Source organism: Belonocnema kinseyi, chromosome 3, assembly GCF_010883055.1.
Source record: "Belonocnema kinseyi isolate 2016_QV_RU_SX_M_011 chromosome 3, B_treatae_v1, whole genome shotgun sequence".
In the NCBI taxonomy this organism is placed as follows: domain Eukaryota; kingdom Metazoa; phylum Arthropoda; class Insecta; order Hymenoptera; family Cynipidae; genus Belonocnema; species Belonocnema kinseyi.
Genome location: NC_046659.1, coordinates 127,421,452 through 127,447,627, shown reverse-complemented (window position 1 = coordinate 127,447,627; position 26,176 = coordinate 127,421,452).

Below are 26,176 nucleotides of genomic sequence, written 5' to 3'. Positions count from 1 at the left end.
GAAAAATCTCTATCCCATCCACACACTACTCCTTTCCCCTGCCGAGTGAGTCACGCCTACCCCGAAAGGGAAATGGCTTAATGGTGTAATAAAAAAAAAATAGTCATTTTTGTTGGAAATCAAACTGTGCATAGGAAAGTGTAATGGTGAGGATTACAAATGGGTTACAAATGGCTAGCTCAAAATGCAAAGATAAGGTACACAAAGGGCAGAGCAATGGTCGGAATAGTAATGGGAGTCAGGAACGAATGTATAAAAAAGATCGATAAGAAAAAGAGGAAAATACTAAAAGAAGGATTATTAGTAGAAGATAGGAAGAGATATTTGCATGATAGTAGGGGTTTATGTGAAGATCGACAGATAAGGTACTCAATAGGGAGGAAAAGAAGATGGTGAAGAGTTTGAAGGATGGCAGTTGATGATGTAAGAGAGAGGGTCTAAAAACCAGAGGAAGGAGATTGTATTGATTTGGATCACTTTCCATTAATAGTGACTTTAGAGGGAGGAAAAAGTAATAGCAATATAGATGAAAAGGAAGAAAAGCTGAAAAGAGGAGAAAAAGGGGATTAGTCAATAGGAGAAAAATATCACTTTAGGGAAAAGGTCCAATATATCTAAATGGGAGAGGGAAATGTGGAACAGGAGATGAGAAAATAATAGGAGAAATAAAAATAGGATGAGTGGAGGGGATGAGTATTCTAAAGTGAAAAGGGAGCAAGTCAGAAAGAAATTAAGAAAATGTGAAAAAGAAAAAACTAGTGAAGTATATAGAAGAAAAAATAAGGAGTATACTCGGTTATATGATCAAAAAAAAGGGAATAAAAGGTTTGAGGAAGAGGCGAAGGCGGCAAGGGCAGAAGACAAGTTCTGAAAGGTAGTGAGTAGAGACAGAAAATGAGAAAAAGAGTCATGAATAATGTGTAGTTCTGTATGGAGAAAAGAGTGGTGGCTAAAGTAATGGAATGAAGGAGTAGAGGTACCCATAAGAAATATAGCTGATGGGAGCAGGTTATAGATCATAAGGACGTGATGCTGATGCTAACATTTTATAAAATATATAAAACCACTTTGTCGGAAAGATTAAGGAAAGAAGTTGTGGCAAAAGCGATAGAGCTGCCAATTCAGACAGCGTTTAGAAAATGAATGAGAATGATAAAAAACATATGTGTTCGGAATTGTCTGATAAATAAAAGGATTAAAAGGGAGAAAAAGGCAATTATCAATATTCGTGGACTTAAAGGCGGCGTTTGACTCCTTTCACAGTGTCGAGATAAAAAAGAGGGTCAGGCTAGGTTGTCAGGAAAAGTTGAATTTAAATTTAGAAAAGACAAAGATAATGAGGTTTGGAAAAGGAGACGGAAGGGAGGAAGAGTGGACTGAAAGATGGAAGGGAGTCAAGTTATGAGTAAACGAATTCAAATATTTGGGATATACCTTGTGAACAAATTGGGATGGGAAATAGGAAAAAAAAGGTTTAACAAAGATCGAAGAAGGAAAATGTGCTTATTCTACACGTTGATATGGTTAGTATCAGGTTATGGAGAGGTTATATGGAAATGCAAGGAATGAAAAGACATTGTAAGTTTACAAAAAAGGTATATGAGGTGGTTGCTAGAGGAAGATTAGATGAAACCGGGATAAATAATGCAAAAAGAGGCACAAAAGGATAAATAAAGCACTAGATCGGTTAAGAGGACATAGCAATTTGAGGCGAAGTTGAGGGATGGAAATGAAGGAGAGTTAGCACAAAACTGTTTAAATGAGTTATGAGAAGGAAAAAGAGAGCCGTGGAACTAACAAGATAGAAAGACGGAAGGAGGGAGTTCTATGTAAAAAAAATATAAAAGGGACATAAAGTAAGCTATAAGGAATTAGAGGCAAGGGGCAGGGGAAGACAAAAAATTAAAAGACATGAAATGATTGAGAAAACAAAATATAAGAAATGGTATAAGATGATAAAAAAGGAAGGGGTAACAAAATCTTTAGAAAAGGGATGGAGTGAAAGAAAATGGACCTGAATAGTAAGATTTCGATTTGGAAATGACGTATACGAGAGGCTGTATTGGGAAAAGAAAGAGAACAAAAAGAGCAGGATATGTGAATGGGGAAAGGAAAAATGAGAGCAGGCATGTGAAGAATGTAGAGAGGAATGGAAGATAAGGGAAGCTGGCAAGAAAATGTTGTAAAGATTCTATGGGAGGATGGAATAGGTGAGAAGTGTATGAAGGAGTTTCAGGGGGCTAGATGGACGAATGGGGAAAAATGAAAGCGGAAAAATGGCAAAATGAGCATCATATAGAAAAGAAGTGAAATTGAAGGAAAAAGGAAACGGAAGTAGCCTGTGTTTGAAGCGCCAAGATTTGTAACTAGTTATGATTATATAGTAGTATAAGTAGAATAAGATGTCCTCGCTCTTACTCGCTTTTATTTAAGTTTGTCAAGTAGCTTCCACTGACTCCTCCACTGTCTGTTTCGAAATAAAATTCCCCCTTGCTTTAACTCTCTTAAATTTGCGTCGTAGTTCATCAGCAAGGACTTCAAAATTATACTTCTTATGAATTTAATAAAAAGAAAATTTTTCGTGACGAAATATCTGAATTTTCAATTTTAATTTCCGTAAGAAATATAAAGCTTATGTAACCTTGTGCTACTAATATCGGACAATTTGAGCGTATTTCACTGAAAAGACTCTTCACCCCAGATCCGAGAACTAAATATTTTATTTGTATAACAGCATGCAAAGTATCTTCAGTAATATTAAAAATTTGAAATGTTGGTTCTAGCTTAAAAGCGATCGCAATTTTGTCTCAACGCAGTCCACACCCAATGGAATTCTGCATGATTTTGCAGATCTTTCGGGTCATATTCACCGAAAGTAATGAGTGTATATAGTATTGTATTCAAATATGAAAAGTAAATTTCACAGTCATTGTTTATAAATCTGCCTGACAGCATGGAAAACCTCATCAGAGCCCTGCTTCTCTCCTTCGGGATTTTTCTAGAATTTGGCTTTGTTTGATCTGTAAGCATATGTTGATATTCTTTAAATGCGACGACTTAGCGGCTCTACCATGACTTTTTGGGTGGTTCTTGAATGCTGCTTAATGTTGCTATGTACTCAAGGTGGATTTTTGAGGCTGACTAATACCTGTGTTTAAAATTGTTCTAGCCCAGGCCAACTGGTCTAGCATGGGCTTGAACAAAAGTATAACGTTTTTTCTGTCTAGGGCCAGGACAAACTGTCTGGTCAGCTGCGAGGCAAAGTCTGGCCAGCTGCTAGTCATGGGCTGGTCATCCGCTAGTCATGAGATGGTCAGCCGCTATTTATGGGCTGGTCAGTCGCGAATTATTAGCAAGAATGATTGACCTCATTGGGCTCCAATTTGAACACATAATTGAAACCAATTTATTAGATTAATTTTAATCGCGTCTAGCCCTTGAATCCGATTTATTAATTCGTTTTCAATTATTATTTTTTGAATCAAAGCTAATCGTGTAAATAGACTCCACTTGGGTTAAATTATCTCCTTAGGCAAGGGCTTAATACAACGTTTTTATTTCAAAATCTGAAGAATTGGAATATAGTTTACTGTTGCAAACAAAGTTAGCATCTTTTTAACCATCTTCTCTTTATTGTTGAATTTAAAAATTAATGGAATATTAATCACATTAAGTGGTACAGAAACGGTAAGTTACGAAGTGACATTTCCTTAGTTGGAAAACAAATTAAATTATGAGTTAGGTACTTAACTAAAATATTATATAATATTTTTCAATAAATATTGAAGAATATATTTAAATATACTAAAACTTTGGAGCAAAATGTATTTTACAGTTTATTTTCACTGCCCAGGCGTGCTATTTGTTTCCTAAGCAAGCTCCTTTTTCTTGAGACGGAGGCTGTAAATAGCTTTGAGGATACGCTCAAAAATCAAGGCTGGATTTTCTAGAAAAATGTTTAATATACATGTTTAAAATAATTAGTTAAAATCCAAAGTTTGCTTCAAAAATATATTGCCATTCATAAAGTCGTTTATCGTTTCTCATAATTATTCTTTTATAATAGATAAAAGGTAGGTTTGTACTTACTATTTTGTTAATTACTTAACAACGATTTGGCACATTTCATGCCTTCGCTTTTGCAGCTAACTTTTGGCTGGATTAGTATATTATTAAGGAAATAATAAGGAACTTTTGATAGTTTATGACACTTGATCGACAAAAGCTAGCAGTGTTTCCGAGAGGTTGAAGCCAAGCAGTTTCAGAATACTGCAAGTTGTAACGTCAACTAACAAGTTGTCTGCACGCTGATGGCCAAGCAGTGAATGCTCATTACTGAGGAAAAACTTTACCTTTTTAATGAATTGAAAAAAATGTCACTATAATCATTTTAGTTACAAAATTTTCATTTTAGGCACTATAACTTTTTCGAACTGTAAAAAAAAAGATTACTGTAACCAACTTAGCTTTTTTTGTTCTTGGCTCTCTGATCAGCGCCAGGCCTATACCAGGCCAGACTTTCAATCTGATAAGGACAAAAGTGGTCTCTTGAATTCAAAAATTTCAGATGTTTCAGGAAATTTCATGGATTTCAAAATACAATTAATGTAAGGAATTTTTATATAAATACATAAATTCATGTTTTCAACATAAATTTTCATGTGTGAAATACGAAACTAAAGACTATTAGTTACTAAATATGTCTGGAGTTTGCTGCGGAGGTCTGAAACAAACAAAGGACCAAATCAACAAGCAGAGTGGTCGTTTTAGTCTTTTACTTTGAGTGAACTTCTTTGAATATAGTTCAATGGAATTGCTTAGTTGTAGATGCTTCAGTTTATAATTTTTGAATGTTCAATTTGAAGATTGATATTTGTTTTTTTTCTAATTATAAATCTCACAGTAAAGAAAGGGTGAACCTAACACTATTTTTAGAGTTCCATATGCCTACAACCAAAATTATTCTTGTTAGAATGAGTGTGCTTTGTTTTTTTACAGAATTGAATGCTGCGAGTAATCCGGGATCAGGTTCTGGTGATCCTGTATCGGGTTATCCCTAAAAGTCGAAATGGGTAGACTCTTAATTTTCTAGTCCGCCTCGATGATATAGAAGATTACGCAACGGTCGTAATTGTGTTTAAAAATGGAACAATTATGGGAATCCGAGCACCGAAAGAGAAAGCTAAGGGTGTATCCATAAAATACAAAATAGATTTTTCACACAATTTGTTTACCTCTACCCTCTTCCATATAAAGAAAATAATAGAAATATGGTAGATATAACAAAGCAAACCTAAATGTTTTAAAAATTTAAAGTTATACAAAGCGGTTCCATCTAATAACAAAATATTAATGAAAAACTTAATTATTCAGAATTTTCTTATATATCAGTACATATTTTCAATTATTTAATATTCACTGTAAGAAAAATCCACGGTAAATTTCCCATACATGTATTGGAAGTGAATGACCGATACACGTATGGAAATTTTTCTCCACATACCCAAACATGACCCAGGCATAGGTGAAGGATGAGGAGTCCTTTGGAAGAGAGAGAGACTCGCAGGGAGTATCGGGGCTGTTTGCAAGCTGACCGATCCCGTTGAGAAGAGAGAAGAGTTCGAGGGTTGCGGGGCTGTTTGCAAGCTGACCGACCTCTTGAAAAGAAAATTTCGAGGGTTACGGGGCTGTAAAACCTGACCGACCTCTACTACAGATTCGAGGGTAACGGGGCTGTAAAAGCTGACCGACCTCTAGTAAAGATGCGAGGGTAAAGGGGCTGCGAGAGCTTACCGACCTCTTAGGTGAGAGAGAGAGAGAGAGAGAGACTCCGTGGTAGGAGGGATGACTAGGAATCGGATAAGTGTGTGTGTGTGAGAGAGAGAGAGAGAGCAATAGTTCGGCGGGGCTACGAGAGCAGACCGCCACTAAGGAAGAGGGAGGAGAGGAAGTTTAAGAAAAACTATGATTCGATTTGACTTTTAACTTTACTCAAGGCTCGAGAATAAACTAATACAAAATGTCTGGACTTTGCCTAAGGGTGCTTAGGCCCGAGAGATCGACAAAGCGTAGTGTTCGGAGCTAGAGTGCTGAGCGAGAGTGTTTTTTCGGGTCGATACACCCGCCTTTTAAGCAGCGGGTCCGAGAGGCTGCCGGCCGTCGGTTGGCACGGAGCTCTCGGCGAATCGCGAGAGAGGTGGAGGGGCGTTTCGTACGCCTCGTCATCCCCTTCTCCCTAGTCTGGCCGCGCGCAGACGGCAACTTTTGAAACCCACGGTAGCGTTCCGAAATTGCCGCTGTTTTGCAAATTGGTAACTCTTGTTAAATTTTTGATTACAGAATTAAAAGTCAAAATAAAAGAGAAGTGTCACAAAACTTAAGGTACAATGTTGTATAAATGACGTGAAATTAAAGAGAAGAAACTAAAATTACACAGAGACTTAGATGAAACGTAGAATGAAATGGAACTTAAATTAGACATCGATTGAAGTGAAATAAGAATGAAACTCTGAATTAAACATAAAATAAAAATGAAACGAAACTTAAATTAAACATAGACCGAGACAAAAAAGACATATTAATAAAATATAAAACATAGATTGAAATAAAAAGAGAAGCAAGACAAAAATGAAACTTAAGCTTAAACATGAAAATGAAACTTAAATTAAACAAGCTTTGAATAAACATGAAGTGACGGATAAATAATAAAATTCAATTAACCCGGGCAAAATTATAATTAAAAGCTGTGACTATGGTTAATCTCCTTTACCCGTCCCTCTGCCGGGAAATTAAAAATAGAAGTGTCGATTTATTTTAATTTTAAAAATGGTTATGTATTACGCGCTAAAGATGGCAGCCGCTGCCGACTTTTCTTGAGAGTGTATAGGAGTGAGAGAGAGAGAGAAGGCACTTAGGTTAATGAGTCACGGTCACGCTGGCCAGGCTAGCCATGGGACGGGGAATCCTTCCCATGCAGCTGCCGACCAGGTGGCCTTTATGGCTTCTCTTGCCCTTTCTCTCATTGAGTCTAAGACTCACAACGTTAGGCGAGGTCGTAAAGAAGCCATTAGAAAGCAATTAGGCTGGAAACTTGTCCCAGCTTGGGTTTTCGTGAGTTAACACGAGCGGGGATTTATTCCAGAAAATTGCTTGCTGATGGCTCTCAACTCTATGGGACCGAAGTGGACTATATCAGAATTCCAAAATGTTCCACAAGACTGTACTGAAACAATAATGATTTGGAGACTTGAAGCCATGATTGTATAATATTTGGCTCCTTCTCTTTCATTCACCATGGAAATCGCACATGCGCACTTTACTCAGCTGTGCATTCTGCAGCCACGTATCAAAGTTCCATGCATGAACGGAAGCTTTCCCATACAACTGTATGGTTTTCTCGAAGTCTATGGTAATTTACAAAGTGAGCAAGTCTCCCCAGCGACATCAAGAAGTTATATTTAACGAATTTTCAGATCTTTTTTGGGATCACGATTTTTGTTAATTCATATTTTTTCGTATCGTGCATAGTTTGATATAGTTTCTCTTGACTTTTTTCATATCGTGTATTGTTGGGGAACCAAAAACCAAAAAAAATGGTTAACAAAACCTACAAAGAAACCAAGAGATCTAAAATTAATGTAAATTTTGTTAACCTTACTTCTTTTATAGAAATAAAAAAAACAATTAGAATAACAGCATCTAAGAAAGCCCCTGTACCAGACGGTATTCAGAACATCATACTTAAAAATTGACCGGGAAAAGCGATTGTTCAAATTACCTAATCTTTTATTCATGCTTTTAACTTGCATATTTTCCGAAAACTCGAAACTAGATAATGTCCTTGCTTTTCCAAAAAAGGCAAAAATATGCTATAACCGTAAAAATATAGATCCGTCAGCCTTCTACCTACTTTAGGAAAAATATTTGAAATTCTAATTTTAAATAGAATCAAACCATATGATACAAAAAATAAACTTCTATTAACTGAACAGTTAGGCTTAAGAGAAAAGCACAGTGCAACAATTAGCTGGCATAACTAATCATATTTCCACCCAATTTTTTTTTTAATAAACATACAGCAGCAGTATTGCTGGATATAGAAAAAGCATTCGATACCGTCTGGCATAGAGGCCTAATATATCAACTTATAAGACTGAAAATACCATTGTATATTGTTAAAATAATGGTTAGCTATTCAAGGAATAGAAAATTCACTGTAGTACATAATAATCAAAGTTTCGAACAACAAAAAATTGTAGCAGTCGTACCGAAAATGAAACTAAATTTATTATTTTTAGTAGAAAAAAAAGAAAGAAGGGATTAACTCGTTATTAAGATACCATTGTATATTGTAAAAATAATGGTTAGCTATTCAAGGAATAGAAAATTCACTGTAGTAAATAATAATCAAAGTTTCGAACACCAAAAAATTGTAGCAGTCGTACCGAAAATGAAACTAAATTTATAGAACATATACAATTAACGTATAAACTTGATTTGAAAGATTTTTTAAATACACAAGAACCTCGTAACTCCGTACAATTCGGGGCTCTGTAGGAATTCACGAAAGTTCGACGGAGGTATAAAGCAGGTATACGAGGCCGCCCCATGCCAAAATATTGCGAGCGCCTGAACGAAGGAAAATATTATTTGATGCAGTACCGAAAAGCGTTTTAGCCACGAAACTAATCTGAAGATAGTTTTCAAATTCGGTACATTTACACAATTCCCGCAACTTCGAAACCAAAAAAATTATTTTTTAACCAGGAAGATTGAATTTTTTTATTGAAGATAAATTTTTGACAATTAATTAAACAGAATAATTTTCACGTAAAAAATTAATTTTTAATAAAAAAAATTCATTTTTAATTTAAAAAATATATTTCTCAACCTGAGATGAATTTTCAATAAAAAAATATTTTTAACTCAGGAAGATTAATTTCCTTCTAAAAAGGATTAATTTTCAACAAAATATATGTGTTTTTGAAAATACATTCCTTTTGTTGAAAATTAATCTTTTTTGCAGAAAATTAATGTTCCTGAGTTCACAATACTTTTACAGTTTATTTTGGTAACGAAAGTAGTAATAGATGGGAATTTCGAATTCGTAACTAGAATAGTTTCAATGAATTTTCTTTAATCCTTTGTCATTCCTAAAGGGACTTCTCCTATCCCTCTTGCTGAGTTACCTGTCGCCGATTATTAGCCAGGAGTTCGAGTACGGATTGAAGGCAAAATTTCCGACGTGATTACAAATATCGGTTCTGGATCCTCTGAATAAAAAATTGTTCAAGAAATGTAATCCTTCGCGTATAGCTAAGGCTAACATAATGCAAAATTCACTGTAATTTTATATTGTTGCATGTGTATTTTTATTATTTATTGTTCAAGCGATTCTTCGGATTGAATAGTAAAGAAATTTCGTCGAATAAAATGTACGAGAATAACGGCCTGATGAAGAATGAAGCGCTCCTTTTCGAAATCCAAATGGGACATATGACTGTCATACTAATTTTTATTGAAATAAATAAATTTTTTAAATGAAAACGATGAATTCGGAACAACACTGTAATATTTGACACTATAATAGGAAACAGCTTTTATTTTGAATAAAATACAACGGAAATTATAAAGTTGACGTATCTTAACAAAAATAGTTAAATCGTTTACCAAAATATATTATTTTTTAAACTGAATGATAACTTCTCAACGAAGAGGATTATTGATAATTCAGCTTCTGTTTTAGTACTTGCAAAATTTGAATAGGTTTTTGTAGTTTTTGCCTTTGGTATCACAAATTAATGGTTGTAAGATTCACAACTCTTTATTTTTGAAAACGTAAATTTCAGCATGTATCATGGCTTCTTCAGAAATGTAACAAGTAAGACTGGAAAAAGGTCAAAGCGCTTATTTTTGATGCTGATAATTCTTCTTTCACGGTCATCAGGCAAAGTAGCCGTTTTCTCCGAATTGAATCCTCAAATTGTGGGTGCTATCATGTTGTTTTTGGTGCTTGCTGCTTATGGCGTGGGCTTATTCTTGAAATTATTCCAGTCCTTTGGATGCTGTCTGTATTGTCATCTTGGGGAACTATTTATATAACAAAAATATATCCTTTTAATCATAACCTTTAAAAAAATCTGACTTTAAATTTTCAAAGTATATACATTCTTTTAGGAAACTTAATAGCGTCTCTTTTTTCTGCACATTAAAAAGTTGTTGCTTTTACCATTAAAAAAGCTAGAATACCCCGTTATACAAAATGACTTATTTTAATCCATGGATCCAAATATCTTTTAAGCCGACTCATCTACAAAAAACGGTTGAGACAAAAGTTGACCAGGACAAAGCGGGTCATTTAACTGCAACATTGATTTTGATGATAAAATCAATTTTTAAAGTAATTTCAAGGTCAAGGCTCTACCAGTCAACGAAGAGTAGGGACAAAACTTTCTGAGCTTTGCCGGATGCTAACCGTAAAATAAAACTAATGTCTGATCATATGATAACTTATATTTCTGTTACCATTTAGGAATTTTATGAAAAGATACGCAATTTTCAGAAACCGTTTCTTAAATTGAATAAAAATGTAGTAAATTTACTATAAAGTTACGGAATTTCAATTTCAGCAACCTAATTTCGTAAATTTCAGTTACTTTAGTATCTTAAATGTGTCGGAATTTTCCGAACATTTCTAACAGTGTAAGAGTTGAAATTTCAGCAAATTTCTAATAGTCTATGTTTAAAATTTAAGTGGTTAACTTCTGACCTTCTTTTACATCTCAGTGCAACAACATAATAATAATCACATTCACATTTTGTGATACAAAAATAAATTTTCGAGTTTCGGTAGTGATTGAAAATAGCATTTAGAGAACAACGCTTTTGTTAAAGATGACCTCTTTTTTTGAGTAATTTCTTAAACATTAGAGCAATTTTATAAAAAAATACATTCGTCCCTAATACTCTTCGAATTTCTGACATTTTAAAGCCTAGTTATATAATATTACATAGATGGTGACCTTAGTTTTACAGAAATGTGGAATGCAATTGTTTTCAATGAAATATGCTCTTATCAAATGTAAATATTCAGAAGGACGAAGTTGACGTCTTCAGTTTAAAAGATACCGGTTATTACATAGATTGTGTAACCTAATTAGGCAGAACAATATTCATCGCTTACTTTATTAAACAAATTTCTAGCTACTGCATTAATCTGTTTGTCCTCTACTTAGCAATGGTGACGATTGCCTGTACGCTGCTCTTATGTTTGGCTATTATCCTGAATTCTATTGGTGAATATACTAGCATAATATATCCATTATTTAGGTTAATATTCTTTTAGGCGTTGGGGAAATTAGATTTTGTGTATGATGTGAAGAGCACAGAGAAGTTTGTTATGTACTAACCGTCGTGAAAACTTGAATTTTCTGCATAATACGTCAATTTTGTTCCCATGGTAAAATAAAATTAATCCTAATTAAATTTTTTAATTCTTACGATGAAATAATTATCAGAACTCAATCTTCAAAATTGTATGTGAATATGTTTCGAGTTCTTATGTAGTTAGTTTAAAAGATTATGAATACTTTAAATTTTAAGAAGATATTAAGGCAAAAGTTATTTCAATCTTTCAATGGAAATAATTTTTATTCCTTCTTAATTTTTAAGATGTTTAATTAACTATTGAAGGATTAATCTTTTTTGAACAAATAAAACTACATGAGGAATGTATTTCAATTGCTTTATATTAGGTAATGTAAATTTAATACTTACATTAAGGTTATGTAATTGGCTATTTGCCTATTCTCGATATAAACAAATATATTTTTTCTTCAAACCTTCAAGAACCGAGTTTTTTTTTTGTATTAATTTTTTGCAAAGTTATGGATTTTTAACGCTTTTTTGAGAACTGAGGTTTTCAGTGGGTCTCGTAGGATTAACATAACTCCTTTGAAATTATATAATTCTTTTAAATATCTGAGATGTTTTGAAATTAGTATCTGAAATTAGTTTTGAAAATTATACGTATATGTATTTTCTTTTTTTCTGCACTTAGCTTAAAAGGTTATTAGTAATGAAAGTTTCCAAAAAAATATTAATAACTAATTTTACAGGCCAACAAAATTTGAATTATTTTTAGTAACTGAAACTATAGTAAAGTTTTTCGAAGAATTTTGTTGCGCTTAATCCGAATCTGGTAATTTTTTTTACAAAACCAGTTGAAGCACTTTACGGCATAAGTCTATTAATATGAGTATAAGTCGTATAACTATGGAAAAACATGAAATTCTTTTTTTTGGGGGGGTTTTGAAATGTTTTGGTGTAGTAAAACGGGTACCTGAATGTGAACTTCAAAATTGTCTGTAAATGTTTTTTATTTTGATGGAAAATTGGCACAAAAGGTTATTAATAATTAAAATTTTTAGAAATTAAATAAGTTTAATAAATATATCAAGTGAAAATAATAATTTGATTGTTTCAATGAAGATAATTGTTTGAGGCTTTTTATATTATGAAATATTTAATTCATTATCAGCTGATTTCTTTTGTGTACAATAAATAAAAACATAAACATTGAGTTTAAATAGTTTATAACTAAAAAACCTCAATTGATTATATAATTACAGATGATGTAATTAAATATTAGCCAATACCTTTAGTGCAGAAGTTTATTCTTTCTTTTAAACGCTTCTATTACAATAATCTGAATTTTCATTATTCTTGTGAGGTTGTGAAATGGGAGTCAGAATTAAATTTTCATACTTATCTGTACATATGTATTTTATTTTTTTTTTAATTAGTTCTCAAGGTGATTCATAAATTAGATATATAAAAATTCTTTTATAAATTTAAAGGAGAATATAAATGTAAACATTATTTTAATGTTCCAATGAAAATAATTGTTTATTGCTTCTTATGTTGTAAACTGATTATTTAATTATCAATTGATCTTTCAAAAACTTACAAATAAAAGTTTAAATTTAAAGATATATGAATTAGAAATTATTTTAAAATTTTCAATACAATTATAGTTTAATTCTACTTATCTTACGAAATGATAAATTGGTTAACAGCTGACGATTTTTTTTAGAATATTAAATTGAATAATTGTGCAAATGATTCTGGTGTTGTAAAATAAGTATTTGATTACATTTTTCTGAATATGTTTTTATTTTTCCTGGGATAAGTATCAACAGTTGCCAAGCAATCAAATTTTCAGAAATGAACATAAAAATAAAAAATAAAATACCTAGAAGGAAAATTATATCAATTTAAAAAAGCAGCTTATAGTTGAAGTCTTTTTTGTCATAGACAGATTAATTACGTATTATTAGTTGATTAATTTTTGTACAATAAAGCTTACAATTTTCTTTACATTCGTTGTTTTATATTTTCTTTCGATTTTTTAAAATAAGTTTCACAGGTTATTAATAAATTAGACCAATAGAAATGCTGTTTCAAAATTTAATTGAGGATATAATGTAAACATTATTTGAATGCTGTTTTTTCAAATGATTCTGATGTAGCGAAATGAGTATTTGCATTCGATTTTTTAAATCATATGTAGATATAGTGTATTTTTGCTTCCAAATTAGTATCAAAAGTTACCCATGAAACAAATTTTTATCAATGAAAGTGAACATTAAAAAAAATATATGAAGTAGAAATCCTTTCAATTTTTTAATGAAAATTATAGTTTAATTGTTTTTTGTTATGCTTTATGAAAATAAATTTATTGAATATGAATATGAGGGGTAGAATAGAAACTTATTTTTATTTAGTCTTTCTCTATTACAATTTGATAGTTTCCGAAATATTTATGAAGTTATGAAATAAGTATCTGAATTCAATTTTTAAAATTGTACGTAAATGTGTAATATTTCCTTTTTAAATTTAGTATGAAAGAATATTAATCCTTCTTTTGCAAAAAAAGATAGTGAAAGCTATTTGCATGTTTTAATAAAAATAATTGTTTGTTGATTTTTATGTTGTGAACTAGTTAATTGATTACTAGCTGTTCTTTTTCGGAATATTAAACTATATGAAGATTGAATGATCTGTTATGTAGGTACTGTCAAAAGATTCGCGGGGAAATCTTAAACAGTTAAAGTCGAATTTTAAAATAGTAAGATTTAAAACGATTAAAAAAGAATGAAAAGGTATAAAATATTTTGGGACTTTTTTAAAAATCCAGGATAATGACAAAAATTCTTCAAGTTTCTAAAACAATTTCTTTAGATTTTTTAATTTGAAAAATCAACCTTCAGAGAAAATTCAAAATAGAGTTTAAAAAATTCCGAAAATTTAAAGACAATAAAAAAAGGTTTTAAAAAATTCAGATTTATGTTAACGTTTTTGAACAAAAAAAACCAAACGTAAAAGACGCGAACGTCTGGACACTAATATTTTTCTTGAAAATTCAAAATTGCGAATAAAAAGTGTGGAGAACTAAGTACGAATATCAATAAATAAAAAATATTTTATAACTCGGGAGCATTTCTGCACATTCACAAAATATGTTTTAATTCTGTCATGCTTACAGAAGTCATGAGTATATCTTAGAAGTGCTCGAATTTTCCCTAATATTTTGTGAAATCCAGTAAAATAATTTGTTTCTGAACCTACTAGGTTTTGTGTTAACACATCTTTAATATTCGAAAATCTTTTCTCATTTTCTTCAAATTGCTAGAAAATCTTGGAAGATTTTGAGGTAATTTTTTTTACATTTTGAATAACTAATCAAAATTTCAAGAGAACTTTGATTCATCTAAAAATATTTTCAGAAATTCAAAAAGCTTTGCGTAGATTTCAAATATTTTAAACCTTGAAAGCATTTCCGGAAATTGATTAGATATTTATTCATTGTTATAAACTTCTAAAGTTTTTAAAAATCTTTTAAATAGCTTCGAATTTTCCATTATAATTTGTAAAATCCTGCAAAATAAAATATTTGTTAAGAATCTTCTATGTTGCATACATTTGAAAATGATCCAACTTTTGGAATTTGGTCTAATCCGGAAATTTCATGATGATAGTTTCGAAACAATATATTTTATATCTAGTAGAAATTTGGAGTTTTAACGAATTTCGAAATGTCATTAGGTCAATTTGCAAGTCTTTTTGCAGCGTACCAGAAAATTTGTCTTAAAACTTTGATATAAATTTGAAAATTTACAAAAAAATTTTTTCTCTTTTGAAAATGCTCTAAATTTTTCAATTTTTTTGAAAATATCTGCTTAAAGAATTTAACCTCATTTAAAGGTGAACATTGTTTTTTTTTAATGATAACACCTATTTTTGACAACGGAAAATCTAAAGAGCGGGAAATTTTACGTCCAAACATGTACTCAGGTCATGGGCCTAAATGTAAAAAAACTTGACCTTAAAACGACCTTGAAGACAAAGCTCAAGGTCAAATTTAAACTTACCACTATATTCTTGTTAAACGCTACTCAAATAATGACTTTAACTTTATGAAAAAAATATTTTACCTGGAAAATCATTTAGGTGTTTCGTTACTTTTTGGACACCCTATATGTTATAATATGGCCTGACATAGGTCTCCCTGAATTCGATAAACGAAACATAGTCCTTATTCGAAGAGAACAAGAGGTACAAAGATTTCATAACAGAGTTGCGATGGTTATACATGGAATATTTCGTTAATCTAATCACCTTTATCCTCTGCGCTCCTGGAGGTGGGTTTATTTTCTGAGATGAAAACTTAGCCCCCGCCATAATCCTGCAGTTGTTATTAAGACAAACTTTTAATATTATATATGCACATGTAAGGGTATAGAAAACATAAGTGCTGAGAGCACATAGAAAGGATATTTAGGGACAAGATAGAGATAAAAAATGTAATAATATACTGATTTTACTTAAAGAAATATGTAATGGCATGGCGTCGACATTCTTATTATTTTTTTAATCTAGAAGTTCTTTAAAATAACGAGATAATCTTTACTGATAAAATCACATATCCTCATTGCCCAGGTTTGACCCCACTTCTTTATTGAGTTTTTAAAATGAATTAATAAGGAGAGTGCATGTCCCATTATCAGAATTAAAAATATATCAAGTTGAGTTAGAATAGCAATATATAATTCTACATTTTACCGAGTGTGTCATACGTTAGCGAGATAATTCTCTAAGAATGTTTTGCCGAACAGACACTAGTTGACACATAGGGAAGAAATCGATTAAGTCGGTTCGGGCATGTTGAGGGGTAAAAGATGATCTACTAACCTACTAAGTGTATTTATATAAAGTAAAGGTTAGTATATCCGGAGGCAGAACGCGGTTGGAATTGTTAGAATGTATGAATCAAACCATAATTAGAAGAGACGTAAGAACTTACGGAAATACGAGAGCTCTCATGAAAAAATTCATGATCACGAGAAAAGCTTGAGAAGTATGCCAGAACAGAAAAGTATATCTACAAGTAGTTACTACAAAGGCTACATAGGCCCGAGTGGGGCATCTAAGATTACGACTTTTTAACGTGCGTCGATTCCCGAACATCTTTGGGGAACCACTTCAGCCGCAGCTGAAGGCCATAACATGCGGAACGGTGATGTGGCCTTCAGCCGCGAGAGCAAGACAGCTGCTACAAACTGTGAGCAGTGGAACATAAACTGTACTTTATGAGAACATTTTGGATATCTTCATCTATTTGCAGCCAACCACTTTTGAAAAAAATACAGCTTGAGATCATCAAGGTGTACATTGCAATGAAGAGGAATGGATGCGTGTCTATTTCGTACTATTCATACCTAGTATTTTCCTATTTAAGAACTGGTTCCACGAATTATGGTTGCACTAGCAGAACAGCCGGACTGCAAATTTTTACCTATTAATTTTAGCGCAGCACACAATGCGTTAGAGGTACAAAATCTTGTATACTGTGAAGATGTGGCAACCGATAGAACGTTAGGTAGCGGAACTAGGCTCACGAAGAAATTCAGATCTACCATGAAAGATCAAAATCCACAAAGTATGCTTCAAATTGGATCGATTGACTCAATATAAGAACTAATTAGAACGACAAAGCTGATAAACCAAGTTACCAAAATCATCCTTCCTTGGTACATCGATACATTAACACCAGCAATAATGGATGAGATTATAGGCTCCCCAGTAAATAACTAGACAGCTCCAGGTCCGAAAATTGTGATCCAGGACTGTGTGGTTAGCTCCAGAAGTTACTGCAAGTACTTGTTACATCACGACGTGGTTGACAGATGCCAACTATCTGGAGATACCGACCAATTCATGAAACACATTATGGGTGGTTCACGCGTGATGGCTCACAAAGAATATACGCAAACACATAACGATTTGGCGGGCACTATACATCATTTACTTGCTCTAAGCCTAGAACTCTTAACAGGCCTACTAGGTGCCCTACTTGTACATAGGGCGGTTCATATTTTATAGTGATATATAGATTCAAAAAAAATAAGTCATGGGCCTTCCTCATCAGAAAACTGTCTGAGAGAAGTTCTAATTTATTTTTGCACTTGAAATTGATATTTAGAATGCAGGATTAGTATTGTGTCACGAGAAAGTAGTTTCCCCTTAGGAAGCCAACGTGTCCTAAGGTTAACAGTGGACGCGACCGTCAAAGATTTTTGTGAAGTCAGACACAATATTTTATGCGAAATCGGACGGTTACGGCGTTTTTCTGTGGGCTTTTTCGATAGTATAATTGTATCTCTTCCGAGAACACCCAGCTTCAAACGCACATGTACGACTTTTGAAGATTGGCAGGCACACCTATAATTATACTACCAAAATTCTTAAAGAAACACATGGAAAGCATACGTCTTAGCATACCATCTATTCCACAGTTTCATCCCAGGTACATAAGGCTAGGGAATAGTAAGCAACATCCCTCATATCTGCTTTTGATTGGCGTTAGAAGAGTACCTACTAGGCAGTCTGATAAGTACCTGAAAATTCTAAGAAATGGCATTAGTATTCTCTAATGTGAACCATTTTCGTCGAGCTTGATCCTTCAAATGATGCCTGTCAAAACTTCAGACATTTATGTTTACGCATTTACAAGTTACATAAGTTGGATAAGTATTACCCGGACTCTGCACCGTCGATTGGAACGATTCATAAGTGGTTTACCGAGTTTCGTTGTGGCCGTACGAGTTTTGGAGACCTTCCGATCGAGTACTTTTCGGACGGTATCAAAAAGTTAGAAAATCGTTGGACTCGCTGTATCCACCTAAAAAGAGAGTATGTTGAAAAATAAAACCGACTTTGGCCAAAAAAACGTCTCCGTGTTTCATTTTTCAGGGACTTATCAGACTGCCTAGTGAAATCTCTTGAATGTACACATTATACGAATACATTGTGAAAATATTATTCGGACAGATTTTGACTCCTTGTAGATTACCAAGTCCATTTTTATTTTTATGATGGGAAGTTTTCAAAGCAATTGAAATAATAGTTTATATTATGCTGTGAAATATGCTGCAAAGTGCAGTATTGAAGCTGGTGACTTTTTCGAGATCATTAGGCAGGTACAGTAAAGTGATTTCGTTATCAAATTGGCAAAACTCATTATGCTTTTTTGAAAATAAATGAAAAGTCATGACGGCATCTCTGCCAGTCATCATTCGCAATGCTTATGTAATAAAATCAAAAGCTTCCAATTTGTGTATTCTGCTGTCAATTGGCATAAAATCTTATCAAATACTAACGTAGTAATTCTCATGTTACATCAGACAAATTTCTATGTAACAAAATTTATCGCAATAATAATTGTATACGTCACTATTAGCGCCCAGACTAGCCGCTGCATGGAAATTGTTTAATGATATTCACACAATTAGGTGTAATGTACCAGATTATTAGAGTGAATAGAATATCAACATTTTTGTTTAAACAAGCGTTAAAAATGATTCCCTGAGATAGTGCATGAATCTCGTATTCATATATTTGAACTCGTAGGGATTTGGATAAATAATCAGCAACAAAGAACTTCCAGCGGAAAAGCTTTCCAAAAAGAAAGGTTACTTTTTAAGAGTGAATATTCTTTCTACAAAAATAATTATCCAAGATAAATAATTATTTAAAAAAAAAAAGAATTTTAAGTTTCGGTCTCGCATCTCGTTTGTTCAGACGCATTAATCATCCTAGTGATTTCAAGGCTCCCATATATAAAGTGTCGCTGTCACTATAAAAGTATTTAGCGGAGGGAACATTTTTTGCATATAATCAATTCCATGATATCTTTTACTATCGAGCATCTTAATAGCACTTCTCTTGGGTCTGTAGGGAACATGTTTCTCGGAAGCACGCTACCCCAAACCAACCCTCTCCAAACCCCTAGACGTTTCTACGCTCTGCCTATAAATAAGACGCTCTTTGTTGCATATAATATATCCGGTACAGTTCGAACCATATACGTTAGAGTAGTCCAAATATACATTCCAACATTTTTTTACTCTAGAATATTCGAAAAATTGAACTTATGGTTCGGAAATTGATCGAAACATAGACAGATTTATTTTTATCAAGCTCAGAAGAGGAGAAGGCGACCCACTGAGAGGCTCTACTGCATTTAAATTTGCAATGATGCCACTGTTTTAAAGATTAATAAATGCAATCAAATTTGTCGTAAATGATGATAATTACTATAAGGAAGTAATTTTTAATCTGTTGAATTAGGAAAAAAAGGTGCACGATATTATATAAAAATTCATGAACAAGACTATTTTTTCGTTATTTCTAATGATTAGTCGTTAAAATGTATGGTTTTTGAAAACAATATGAGGTAAATTAATGCAACAATCATACATAAAAAAATTATATTGTCACATTTAATTATTTCAACCATTTTTTAAATTTAAATACACATTTTGATAATGTCTGAATGTGCGGGCTCAATTTTTTTTCAGAATAAACAAAAAATATATTTTTAGTTACATAATGCTGATGGTTTGCTAACCATGCAATTCTGTCGTTATACTTTCACAATCCCTTTTACGCTGAACGGTTTTGGTCGCTGTAAGCTCACTTGAATTACGTTAACTTTCACGATATGAATGTATTATTTATACATTTTTGAGGTTAAAGTTTAAAACTTAAAAAAAAACACAGAAAAAGTGTGAATCTGATCTTAATTTCTGGTTACTATTTCTCTGCAACAAAAACTAACCTTAAGAGTGTGAAAGGTACCCTGAAAGTTTTGCACTTTTTCAGCAAAAGCACAAATTTCTACGTTACAAGTTTTTTCTAAAAATAAAAAATTGTGTAAATACTTAAAACAGAAATGTCACTCTGTATTTTTGTTTCAGAATTAAGCTCACAGTCCAATAGTTTTCGTGATGTAGGCCCTAATCCTGGTTCTTATCACTGTGGACCTTCTTCTTCTTCACCTGGTAGACATTGTCAAGACACGACTAATTCTCTTGCCAATACTCATCTTTCTGCCAGTTCTCAATCACCTGCCGAACCAGCAGCTCGTGCAAGATCAAAGTCTCCTAGTCTCAGGCAAAAATTTTGCGGTCTACTTGGTTATAGTTTTGAAGATCTTGAATTGATTCGACTTGTCCCTCATAATAATCCGAATCGGATATTCGAACTCCGTAGATATGTGTTTCCTATGGATAAACCAATTGGATTGAAAAATAGGAAGCATGCCCTGAATCCCATGCCCACTGGAGAACAAATTGTATTATCATCCTCCAATGGTGATGTCTGCGCAATATTAGAAAAAACTTCGAGCAAGCACACTGTTCTTCGTGGAATATGTACACCTGCTTCTGGAGACCCAAAAAGAACGAAAATTAACATAAATAGCGGCGCAGTTGAGGAATTGACCGAAGAAGAAATAGCGGACTGCCCAGTATCCTCGAAAAAACTAGTCGCAAAGAGTTATGGAATATTACGTGTGTACACCACAATTCTTCATACCGTTAATAGATTTAATAAAAAAGAATGCGACGGGCACATCTAGAGTTTGCGCTCACCTTTTTGTTAACCTGCATTATAGCACATACTTTTTAAAATTAATTTTCAAGTACAATATTGTCCATTCGCAATTACATTTTTCTACATTTCATCAAAGTTTTAAAAAATCTATCAAATTAAGTTATCAAAAATTTCATATTACTTGATATCGCTTCACATAAAATCAGCGCGATTTCAACTTTTTATTGTTAATTTCACTAAATAAATGTGTTAATTATAAAACCATTAAGTTTACAATGCAAAATTCTAAAATCATTTTCTTGTTTTAGGATTAAGTTCACAGTCCACGGGTTTTACTGATAGTGACCCTAATCTTGGCGTTCGTCGGTTTGGACCCTCTTCTTCTTCTCCTGGCAGACATTTTCCAGAAATGGCTCATTCTCTTGCCACTTCTGATTATTCTGGCAGGTCGCCACCACCTGGCGAACCACCTCTTCGTGACAGGTCTGCCTCTCCTACTCTCAGGCTAACATTTTCAAGAGTACTGGGATTTAGATTTGAAGAACTCAAATATATTCGACTTATTCCCCACGACTATCCGAATCGGATATTCAAACTCAAAAGATACGCATTTCCTCAAGATAAACCAATTGGATTGAAAACAAGAAATAGTGTTTTAAATCCCATGCCAACCGGAGAACAACTTGTATTATCAAGCTCTAATGGCGACGTCTGTGCAATATTAGTAAAATTATCAACCTGCAACACACGTCTTCGTCCCATAATGACCTCTATTCTTGGGATCTTTAAAAGAGTGAAAATAAACATGAATAGCGGCGCCATTGAAGAAATGACATCAGAAGAAATCACAGAATGTCCAATAACCGCCTCTGGACTGATCAAAAAGCGTTATAGAGTATTTCGTGTGTAAATCACAACTGGCTAATTTTTACTTGTTTTATCACAAATTTGAGCGTTGGTTTATATTTTAATCGTGTAATATAAAAATCTTAATTTTTGATGGAAAAACCCACAGCCGATGGTCAAAGAAGGCCGGCTAAGAAACTATCTTTTTGTAGCTCCAAAGGGCAGAAAATTTACGTGGATAAAAGAAAAATATTATGAGCACCGAAAACCAAGATGGACTTTCATCGTAGAATTAGTTCGTATTTTAGTTTTTTATTGCGTCAAAGCTTATAAAATTGTTTATAACAATTTTAATTATTATATTTTATCAAATATTATTAAATATTTATTATTTTTAGAAGTATCTGAAGTCGTTCTGGTGACTGAAGGCAATTTTAATTGGAAAAATCTGAAATTTTAATATGTTGCTATAAGAATTGTTTATAACAATGGTTTTTATAAACATTTAAATTCATTTTGTAATTATATATCTTTCCTACTTTGATATGAAGCACTTTTAGTAAACAGAGATTTTTTTTACCGATAATAAGACTATTTTCTAATTTGTTCATAAAATTTGTTTATACCAAATAAATGGACTAATGAGCAAATTATTTGTGTTCTATGAGTCCCTAAACATTTATTCAAGACAATATGAAGTTTACCTAATCCGTTATTAAAGCGCAAAAAATTGTAATGTAAAAAATTTCAGTTTTTCCATACTTTGAGTGAAAAAATTATTAATAAATAAGTAGAAGAGACAAAGGTTCAGAGTTATGGGTATATTTAAAAATAGATAAGAAAATCTATGGGCAATCATCTTAGTTTATACAATGAAGATAGTTCTAGGTAAAAATTTCTTTATTAATGTAACGTTAAGGTAAACCTAATTAAAGACTAAGCACATATGTAAGTGTTTAAATATAGTGTTATCTAATGGGAAAAAACTATGGGGAACCGATGCCTCAAATCTCGCTCAATTTTCAACAATAAAATGATTAACTGTATATTCACTTTTTTCTTTCTTATAAGTATAAATTTTTCATAATAATAACATTCTTCCTTTGGTATCGTACCCTTTGAGTAGTTTCAATTTATCATATTATTTCTTGAAAAATATTCTGCTTATAACTCGGTTTTTTTGAATTCATCACACATACTAGGCAAACAGCAAAGAGGTTTTGCAATTAATACTATCATTGGGATTATTTTTAACTCACATTTACTTATCTGAAGATTTTGAACTCTTAGAATTTCTTGTATCATTTGAATTCTTCTAATTCTCTGTTTTTATTTAATTCTCTTAGTTTCTTAAATTTTTTAAATTATTTGAATTTTTTTATTTCTTTATTATTTGTTGATCCTCAATTCCAGGAGTTCCCTTATATCCAGAAATATTCTGAACTCTCAGGAGCCTCTGAATTCAGAGAATTTCCGAAGTGCATTGATGTATCTGAATTAAATATAGGTCTTCTGAATTCCTCTAAATCACTTTTATTATTTTAAAGTCTTTTAGACTTAAAACACAATTTGGCAGAACATCTCTGCAAATTTCTATAGCGCCAATGAGTAAAAAGAATGAAAATCGATCTGCTTACACAATTCATTGCAGATATCGAAATTTGCTATCCCGGCAAAGAGTAGAAACCGTTCCTTAAAAAAAATCCGAAAAAATGTAAAAAATACAAAAATCAAACGAGCTTTAAAAAGCTACAAAATAAACAAAAACACAACAAAATATAATGCACTTCAAATACTAAACACCAGCCTTCCTGCGCTGAAGTGCTTTAGTAGGTATTAATACTAAATCCAATAAGGTAGTATCAAAAGATATGTTTCCACAAAACTTAAAGGGACAAATGGGGATGGTATGCGCCCTACGCTATTTCTGTGATCAGTCTTAGCGGCGTCTCTGCCCACATGAGACTCTGGAAAGGGGGTCGTGTGTGACCTAAGTTCTTTTTGTAGCCAGTCATAGGGGTGCCTTTTCGTCCCCTATGAGATTTTGGAAAGGGTGTTGTGTATATAAACACTTTCATCATCTTCCTCTATATGTCCGTTTAATATAAACCAAACCAACTCCTCCAAGGTCCTCACCAACTTCTTTCCCTCCCCATTAAACACCTTATATTTGGATTGAAAAAATTTTGTTTAAACTTTGATTTATCCTTGCCACGTTCAGTCCATTACAATACACTATGGAGCATATACATCATATCATTATCATATAATAGCGTATCATAAAGTATTTAAAATTGTGTTTATCTTGTATGATACTATTAGGTATAATTTCAGGTGATGAAATTCAAAACATGTTGAACAATGTATTCGTTTGCAAAGGAGGGATGTCAATAAGGCCGTTTTCTGGATCCAAACTGATCTTCTTGATACTGCTAGACATTAAAGTTCTTAGTGTGACTCATAACTCTGTGAAGTAGCTTTTTTTGAAAGAGCTAATATATATCTTACTTTAATCGTCCCTTCAGAATAAAGATTTATATGGAAATTTATGTGCTGGGCTAAAGTCCATTGTATTTTAACCTTTTCCCAATCAACGCAGGCCACAAATCATGTAAAAAAATTACCCAAATATATAAAGTTTAAAATATTTTTAAACGTTTGTTCTAGGCCCTTGCCCTGACCTTCAAGCAGGACCTACTTACATTTAGAGAGAAGAAGCACTGCGGATTTTCAAGGGTTTTCAGCGGAACAGCTATTTTGAACTAGCGGCACGGTTTCAGAAATTACCTGGAAGTAGGTATTTACTTTTCTTAGACATGAAATTAATTTAGCAGTACATATTATTTAGCTTTACCAAGAGCATACTATTTAGAGGTAGTTTACGCTATACCATAATTACTCTACAATTAACAGACTACTTAAAAAGCTGAAAACTATTTTAAACTATAAATGGAAACAACTATAAGCTATATTTCGTGATCTAAGATATTTTAGTAATTAATTGTAAAAGATCTCTTATGCTGTATATTCCAAAATAATCATCTAGTCAATGATGCTAGCATATTTTATGTCAACGTGAGAACATGCAGTGCAGATGTCTTCTGTCTCTCGTTGATGAAATATATTTTAATGCTCTTTGCAAATTCGAAGAATCTTAACGGAAGAATTCATAGGAAAATAATATAAAATAAAAGAAACGAGCAGAAACCGGACGACAGGGTGCCAGAACTTCCGTTATCTTTTTAGCAAAACAGTTTGCTTAACAGCTTGATTGAAAGAAAATACATGTAAGGGTCATGTGATTGTCTTTATCTGTCTCATATACTTTGTTCGCAATATGAAAAATCAGAGTACCCAGAGCAATCGCGTCAGATCGGAATGCCCTTATAGCATCTGTTTTAACAAAAGTCTTGGAAGTATGGCATATACATCCTAAAGATATAATTAATAAGCTTACAAGATTTGTGGCAAAGAAACTTTTTTAAGTAGGGAAAACGTGTAAAATCTTGTAGCGGATGGTACCTACAAGGCAGTCTGATAAGTACCTGAAAATTCTAAGTGATTTATTGATTTCAAATCGTAGATTTCAAATTATTTATGTCTTACGGTCCAATCGTAAATCGAAAAAATAAATATGAGTCAAAAAAACATGTTCTTCGAAACTCAGATATTTATTTAATAGAAAAAACTCCTTTCAAAACTTCCTGACGTTACAGTACACATGCGTACCTTTTTCAAAGGTTCTTAAACCTGAGTTGATGATAGCTTAAATAGTCAAACAGATCAATTTTCAGTAAAAAAAAAAGGAACATTTCAGTCAATAGTTTTAAGAAAATTAATTAAAATTTAGTCATTTTTTGAAGTCTCAAAAAATTTTTTCAAGACTTCAATCGATTACAACTACATTTTTTTAAATTCTACGAGAAAACAAAATTGGCGTAGGTTAGGACGGACGAACAGAAATTGACAATTTCTGTAATTTACATTATATACATTAAATACATTCTATAATGAGAATTTGTGGAAAACTTGAGGAACATCAATTTTTATCGCCTTAAAATTTAAATTGTTTAAATATTAATGATTCAATTATATTCAAATTTCCAATTGAAATATAAATTTATTCATTTAGTAATATCTGAATTTTGGCCATTTTCAACAAAACTCTTTGAAACTATTAAAGCTTGAAATTCAAAATAAAGCATTTAAGGGCATGTTACACAGCTAAATACCTATATTACCGACAAGAGTTTTTCAAAAAATGTTGAGGTTCAGAAAAAAGATGAAATAATTTTCAGTGAAGTTCCTACCAAAATGCAGTACCTAAACGTACATTATTGTACTCTAATAAATTTCCCAAAGTTTCAACTCGATA